The sequence below is a fragment of the Patella vulgata genome, chromosome 9 (assembly GCF_932274485.2).
Source record: "Patella vulgata chromosome 9, xgPatVulg1.2, whole genome shotgun sequence".
NCBI lineage: Eukaryota > Metazoa > Mollusca > Gastropoda > Patellidae > Patella > Patella vulgata.
Genome location: NC_065887.2, coordinates 40,338,046 through 40,346,561, shown reverse-complemented (window position 1 = coordinate 40,346,561; position 8,516 = coordinate 40,338,046). Strand labels below are relative to the sequence as shown.

Below are 8,516 nucleotides of genomic sequence, written 5' to 3'. Positions count from 1 at the left end.
TTTCTCAAACAGCAATGTTAATTCATACGCCTCACTTCAGTGGGTAAATAACACTATATGTACAAGAATATTCATTGTTTGATGATGGTGATGATGTTGTGAACATTTCCACTCTATTTCATTATAATCTTCGGTACAGATATAACACAGACATTAACTATCATCAAATATCAGAAGTTGTATTTTTATATGAAGTAAATTACTAACAACTTACTCTAGTTCAAATGGTAAAAAACTGACGAGAAGTAACTCTTTTAACAATCTAAATAAAAAAATTAAAAATACAACTTCATTATAACATACAATTTATAACTGAACATTGATATACTTCAAATACAGGATCATAGCAAATCATTAATAACTGATCAATTTACATTCAATTGACACAAGGTAGGTCATTTTGGGACTAACATGGTTCAATTTTATTTCAATAATTCGCTTGCTTGTAGAGGTCATTAGCAGTGCGAGAAAACCCACGAGGTTTGACTGGCGACCCTATTCCTTGTCATGTTCAACAAGGTGGGACGGGCAACCCTACTCCTAGTCACGTTCAAGAGGGGAATCAAAACCATGCCACTTGTCTCAATGACTGGCCTTACGATTTCCCCGCACACGTTAAACCACTAGATACCACCCCGCCTCTCCCCCCAACTCCCCTGATCAATATAATTGGTAAGTACGACAGAAACAGACCATGGCGTCATCACAGCCGCCATATCAAAAATCAAAGTCAGTCACACGATTTCTGATTGTCCAAAAAACCAGCATACCAAGTTTTACATAGTTTGACGTTGATCATATTCTTAGTCTAATTGGCAGAGCCTAAGACTTTTTTGACGAGTGCCACCCCAAGAACATAGAGAAAACCCATAGTCCCTCTGGTTTCACTGGTAGAGGACAAATAAATGAAGAAATTCCAAACCTTGAGACCTGCATGAGAGCAGCACCGAATGCTGGCACAGCCTGTAGTAGAGATTTTGACAGCATTTCTTTTCTACGTAGAAAATCTATATACAATTTATTAGATCGCCATCTATAATTAAATAATAAAGATAGTGATATTTATTTTTCACATAAGACAATAACAACATGTTGGACATGTTATGGAAGGTACAGGCATTGATAAGCTCTATGTAATTGGTAATAATCAATCAAATACTATTGGTGCTTGAAAATGATAAGACTGAGAGAGATATGGGGTTTAATGTCCACTCGACACAAACTAAGTCATTTCGGGACTAACATAATATGGTTCAATTTTATTTCAATGATTCGCTTGTGCGTAGAGGTCTTTAGCAGTGGGAGGAAACCGGAGGACCCAGAGAAAACCCACGAGGTTGGACAGACAACTCTACTCCTTATCATGTACAACCGGGGAATTGAAACCATGGCAGCTGACTCAATGACAGACCTTGTGATACAACACGCACACGCTAACCATTCGGCCATCACCCCCCCACCCCCCCACCACCACACACACACACACACACACACAAAATTCAAAAGAGGTCCATGGAAAGCTTTTACCAAACATTTATAGGTGGCTCTGGTTTGTACATATCATCTGCAGAAGGTGCATAGCGTGACACAAATTTAAAATGATCATATCTTTGTAAATACTGAAAGGAATTGAACCATTATTGGACTGATATACCTTATAGAGATTCAACTTTCACGATAATAAAGTTTGTAAAGGAATTCAAGATGATGGACCAGCAACTTTAAAACTTACTTTTTGAAAGATTTAGATACAAGAAAATATTTAAAAAAAGGTATAGAAGAAACGGCCTTCCATAAAACAGCTTCTTTCTGCCAGTCAGCTAATGACAGACTCTCATTATCCTGATTCGGGAAAACACGTAGTACACCAAACGTACAAAACACATAATGCTCTGGATTGGCCTGAAACACATTAATGTACAAAACACATAATGCCCTGGATTGGCCTGAAACACATTAATGTACAAAACACATAATGCCCTGGATTGGCCTGAAACACATTAATGTACAAAACACATAATGCCCTGGATTGGCCTGAAACATATAATTGTACAAAACACATAATGCTCTGGATTGGCCTGCAACAAATAATTGTACAAAACACATAATGTTCTGGATTAACCCTGGAGTGACCTGAAACACATAAACATTAATTGTGCAAAGAAGAACAAGCCTGACCAGTTTCATGTCAATATTACTGTAGGCTTTTATTCAAAGAGAATAAAAACAAGAATACCAAATGTAAGAATAAAGCATTCGTAACATAACGAGAATTCGGGGAACATACAGTCTGATGAAAAATGACCTTATTTTGAAACAGACTGATGAAAAATGACCTTATTTTGAAATATGATAAAAAGTGAGAAATGACCTTATTTTGAAACAGACTTATGAGAAATGACGTTATTTTGAAAAGTGAGAAATTACCTTATTTTGTGGACATGATATTAAATCATAGGGTCTATAATACCGTGATGGTGCCAGATTGAAATAAATCGACTCTATTTTACCGATATGATGACATTTAGCAAAATATTCTACAGCTTCACGACCAGTCATTACTGGAACTTCCTCCTTCAAAACAAATAAATCATATAATACAATAAATTTATCACATTGGGTTTTTGTTATTACTCTCATTACATAACATTCAGGAATGTCCATAGAAATCTTGTAGAAAGTCACAGTGGCTCCATCAGTAAGGCGCTGACTCACTAACCAGGATGTACAGGGGGTTTGATGGTGGTGTTGGCCAAGAACAAGAAAGTTCCTCTAAATATTCCACCGAGAGAGAAATGGGTTTTAACATCCATTCGACACAAATTAGGTCATCTCGGGACTAACATATATGGTTCAATTTTATTTCAATAATTCGCTTGTGCGTAGGGGTCTTTAGCAGTGGGGGGAAACCAAAGGACCCAGAGACAACCTAATAAGATGTTGGACCAAAACCACGCCACTTGACTGATCTTATGATTTCATGTGCACACGTTAAACCACTAGACCACCCACTCCCCCCCCCCCCCTTTTTTAAAAAGTACAGAAAGACATGACCACCTACCTGACTAGGTTTGACTGATTTAGCTATTACTGCTTTAAGTTTTTCTGGTGAAAGTTTGGTATGTATACTGCTTGTTCTTCTGGACGAGCTTCTGGATGATTGAGGCTACAAAAAATAATATGGACATTTTGAAAATGTCTGCGATATCACTCCTGTGATTTCAAGTATACAATTATTTGAGACATCATATTAACAAAACCATAAATTTTCACACAAAAAGAAAAACAAATGTTAATAAGTCGGCAATGTTTATGTCAACCAGCATTGAAGATCTTTTCAGCCTTTAGTTTCATGCTTTAAGATTATGTGCATCTTTGTATAGTTCAGAGATAAATGTTGTGTACACAAGGCCAGATTAAGGCCTTTAGGGGCTCATTTACATAACAGATTATAGTGCACCTATGTATATAATTCAAAATAAAAACACTACTAAACCATATTAATACAAAAAATATAAATATTATCATCATTAATATTCTTCTTGTAAATGTATACGTCTATTTTACGTTGTTTATTGTGAGGCACCCTTTTCAGGTTTCTGGTTCATATGTACAATGGTAAATCTCAAAACTATTTGATGCTTCTCGATCTTTGCATTAGTGTCTTCAGCACATCCTTTATTGGGGTAAAAGTTGATCCTGGTTGTTTCCTTACTCTTTCCTGATCCTACTTGCTATTGGAAATTGCAGGAATTTTTATACAGATACCAGATTGTGGGGACCATTACAAAAAGCTAAATGTCTGGACCACCATAAAATTAGGTCCCAAGCAGAAACATGAATTCTTGTAAAATGATAAATGGTTGTACGTGTATTGGTATATCTATATTTAAACGAACCTACCTGTACAGGTATTTGTATACATATATACCTATGGTATATCTAAATGAACTTACCTCTACAGGGATTGGTATATCTGTGTTTAAAGCTAAAGCTGTAGTACCTAAACTATGTTTCCATATAGATTCTCCTAAAACACAAATTAATAACCATAATCATAAACTATGTTTCAAAAATCTAGATGCTGAGATGTAACTCAAATTTATATTTTAAAGTGGCATTATGGAAGATTAGATAGAGCTGGCGGTTCTCACTATAATAGTTAAAAACTAGATAATGTAAAGGGAATATGCTGAAAATTTCAGTCAAATTGCTTCACTTTGAACCGAGATATTGTTGATTGAATCTTAGGTCTAGCCTTGATCATCATTACTAAAGTCGGTACGATTAAAAAACATTGTCCATTTTTGGATTTAATCATCAGTGAGCGTTGAGCAGCAGATTGGATTCAAATCCAGTAAAAATCTGACACATAAGATGGCATCGAGAGTTCATTAAGGTCTTTTCATGTTAAAAAATATCTAATTAATAGTTTATATAACATTTAAGGCCTATAAAAAGACTAACAATAGGCAGATTTAGCTCTTGCATAATTTATATTTTAAAATACTATTTCAGAAATTTCAGTAAAGCTCATACCAAATATGTAGCTTGGTTTTTTGATAATTTGACAGATTTAAAAGTTATTTTCACTCGTGTTTTGTTTCCAACCAAACCGGGAGATTTTGTTATTTCCAAACAATCAGAAAGATCTACTTACTTGCTGCCATTTCAAAAGCAACTGGTCCGATTGATTTACCTAGATCTCGAAACGTTAACGACTGTCTTGTCATAATTTCTTCATCAGACTAAAAATATAATCATATGTTTCATACAATAAAATAGGCTAGACTAATCCTAAACCAACTCAGAGAGCAGGACACAATTCTATGGAGAGAGAGAGAAATGGGATTTAATGTCTACTGGACACAAATTAGGTCATTTCGGGACAAACATATGGTTCAATTTCATTTCAATAATTTGCTTGTGCATAGGGGTCTTTGGAGGAAACCCATGAGAAATGGGATTTAACGTCTACTGGACACAAATTAGGTCATTTCGGGACTAACTTATGGTTCAATTTCATTTCAAAAAATTTGCTTGTGCGTAGGTGTCTTTAATAGTTGGAGGAAACCGGAGGACCCGAAGAAAACCCATGAAGTTGGAAAGGTGACCTTACCCCTTGTCACATACAAGTGGAAAATCGAAACCATGCCACTTGACTCAATGACAGACATTCTGATGCAATGTGCATGCGTTAACCATTCATCCACCCAACAACCCTACATTTATACAGAAAATAATTACTCTTTATTATTTTGAGCAACGTTTTGATTAGAATTATCAACTCTTCTTTAATTTACAACTTCCACAGGTTCTTTTACATTGGGGTGGGGGGGGGATGATGTTGGTCTGTCATCCCCCCTCAAATATACAGAAAGTAATCAATAAATAATCAAATCTTACAGCAACATGGGTAGAGTATGGGTTTGTTCCATCGGGCAAACGATTTCTGGGAGATTTTCTTGGTGATAGTGACGCAGTCTTTAATAGAGCAGGATTAACACAATAATTCTTCACTAGGTGATTCCCCTTGGCTTTAATAATTTCCATTTCCTGTCAAAATAAAAACATAAAGCAATAAATATTGAGAGAATAACGAGTACACATTCCCATCAAGTTGACAGATTATTCTAACCAACCATGCATTGAACAACATGTCTTTAATTACTCATTGAACGTATATTATGATTAACGGCAGTATTCTTAAAGTATTTTAGTTTTACATTTTCATGAATAAAGAGAGAGAGAGAGAAATGGGATTTAACATCCACTCGACACATAGTTCAATTATATTTTAATTCGCTTGGGCGTAGGGGGTCCTTTAGCAGTGGGAGGAAACCAGGAAAAACCCACGAGGTTGGATAGGTGACCCTATTCCCTTGTCAGGTACAACCAGGGAATCAAAACCATGCCAGTTGACTCAATGACAGACCTTATGATAAAGCAAGCGCACGAACTAACCATTTCTACACCCCACCCCACCCTTTTCATGAACAATCCCCTGTGGAAGCTTATTATAATTAAAACGGCACACCCTAATTATGATTAATGATTACTTTTATTACTGGAAGTGTAAGGTACAGCTGATTGACATTTGAAAAAATATAAACAAACAAACAAATATTTCAGTATATACTTTAACACATGATTTCAGATAGTGTCCTTACATCACTGCACAAAATCAGGCTGATCGCTACACATTTTAGGTTAATCACTGCACATTCAGTTAACAAACTGAAACGTAAAACGTAATCGCGCCAACATTAACATACCTCAGGAAAGACTTTTGCCAACGAATCAACAATCTGCAGATCAAATAAACGTTCTCGATGTATCTCAAAATGGCTGCTAATCCGTTCCAAGTAATGTGTGAACTGTAAAAGAGCAAGAAAAAAATTTGTATTCTCAGTCAGTTTTTAAAAAAACACAACAAAACAGCTATACTAATCAAAGGACAATATTGGTGCCAGTCATTATCACATATGTGTTAGAGCTGGTTAAACACATTCCAAATATATCTTTAACACAGAGATCATTGCTACGATAGCTGAGTAATACAGGTTTCCCGTATCGGAAGTGACGAACGCCAAAGGAAAAAACGAGTCACCGCTCAATATAACTGACTGAAGCGACGAGTGATAACAGATACATGGCCGAATTTCTGCTCACTAATAATTCCTTCCAAGACCAAAAGTTGTTATATGGGACTGTAAGAGGATACCTGACAATTCAATAAAGTAATTGAATGTTATTAGATAAGAGAACACGAGAAAAATAGAAATAGTCCGTACATTCCCTTGTTTATATTCATTCTATACCTTATAAAAACACAGTATTGCACGGACTTTTTCTGTTTTTCTTTCGTGTTTTCTTATCTAGTGGCAGTCAATTCTTTTTATGAATTGTCAGATATCCTCTCACAGTCTCACACAACAACTGTTGGTCTTCAAAGGAATTATTAGTGAGCAGAAATTTGGCTGTATATCTGTTATCACTAGTCGCTTCAGTCAGTTATATTGAGCTGTGACTCGTGTTTTCCTTTGGCGTTCGTCACTTCCGATACGGGAAACCTGTATTACTCAGCTATCGTAGCAATGATCTCTGTGTTAAAAGTATATTTGGAATGTGTTTAACCAGCTCTAACACATATGTGATAAAGACTGGCACCAATATTGTCCTTTAAATTGGATTGATTTTTATAGTGGACCTAAAATCCTTCACATGAAAACACCACATGTTCAAAAATTTGTAATGATTCTTTTTTTTGTTTTTCTCTGTAAATAAACTAAAGAATAATCACCTCTGCTCTCGTATCAAAATAATGTAAGAAAGTCTGAAATGGTTCGACTAGCTCTAATATTTCTTGTAAGTAAAGCCACGTTGGTCGACTGAAAAAAACCCAAAGAACATGGAACATGGATCAATCATTAATTTCGTCTGATCAAAAACAAAACATTTATATTTATAGTATAATATATATCTTCATTTATCCTTTAAATAATTTAAAAAATGGTTTCAGAAATTTATCGGCAGCTAATCAAATGATAACTTTTCCCTATTTCATGCCTCTCAGTGATAGCATGACCCAGCAAAAATTCGATCTGGATTAGTCGGATATCTCCTTTCACCAGACATTTTTACAAGTGGTTAAGTTATCACAATTACAAATGTTAAACTATCTCTTTTATTTATTTCTTGCTTTTATGACTCGGAATTCGGTGAGCTTCTAGGTCGTTTATTTCTATTAATATCAGACTTACCTATCTTGTTGAAGAGCCGTTATAAAAACTGCTATCAGTTCATTTTTTAGTTTCTTCACATCTTCTTCAATTATTTCACATTCCGATCGCAAACTTTCTTCTAGGCTGAAATTATACATAAACTCTATTATACATAAACTCTATGTAATATGCCATGGTACATGAGGGAATTTTGCCATGACATCGGCTCTACCTACTTGTATTTAGATTTCCTATAAAGGGATTTTTGCTATTTAAACTTTCTTGTGTCAAGACATCAATTCCATTTGCTTATTACAATGTTGCTGTCTTATGGAACAACCTACCACAGACTATCAAATCAGAACTTTAAAACTTAGCTTAAGAGTACGCCAGACTATTCAAGAAAAGTTTCCAATATAGAACAACTGTACTCTCACAGTACACGCACAGAGCAGACTTTAGTTTGAAATGCTGCACTGTGACTATGCAGGAATTATTATTACCTTTTTCTGACATCCAGTGCCCATTTGGAAGCCCTATCTCTGGGAGTTTCTGTTCTGGGAATGGATTGCAGTGATACCAGACTGCTTCTGCCTTCATTTAAAGATGGTAATTGTGGTGTTGTAGTCATGATGAACCAATTTCTATTCCCAATCTAAACCACTCACTCCTCCAACTTTCATTTTACTATAAAAAAATAATAATAAACAGTACTACAGATTTATTTTAGTAGATAGAAAATGGAAATTTTGAACAGCAGCTGTGACTGCGATGCCACAGGAATATATTACT

At 35.3% G+C, this 8,516-nt stretch overlaps 1 non-coding gene across 1 annotated transcript; it reads right to left on the bottom strand.

Annotated features, from left to right (window-relative positions):
- Positions 1-2,441: 2,441 nt before the first annotated feature.
- Positions 2,442-6,379, bottom strand: LOC126831945 (uncharacterized). Its single transcript, XR_008789258.1, has 6 exons — positions 6,276-6,379; positions 5,407-5,556; positions 4,661-4,748; positions 3,957-4,030; positions 3,062-3,166; positions 2,442-2,574 (listed from the first exon to the last, which is right to left on the bottom strand). It is a non-coding gene; the product is annotated as an uncharacterized LOC126831945 (transcript).
- Positions 6,380-8,516: the final 2,137 nt, after the last annotated feature.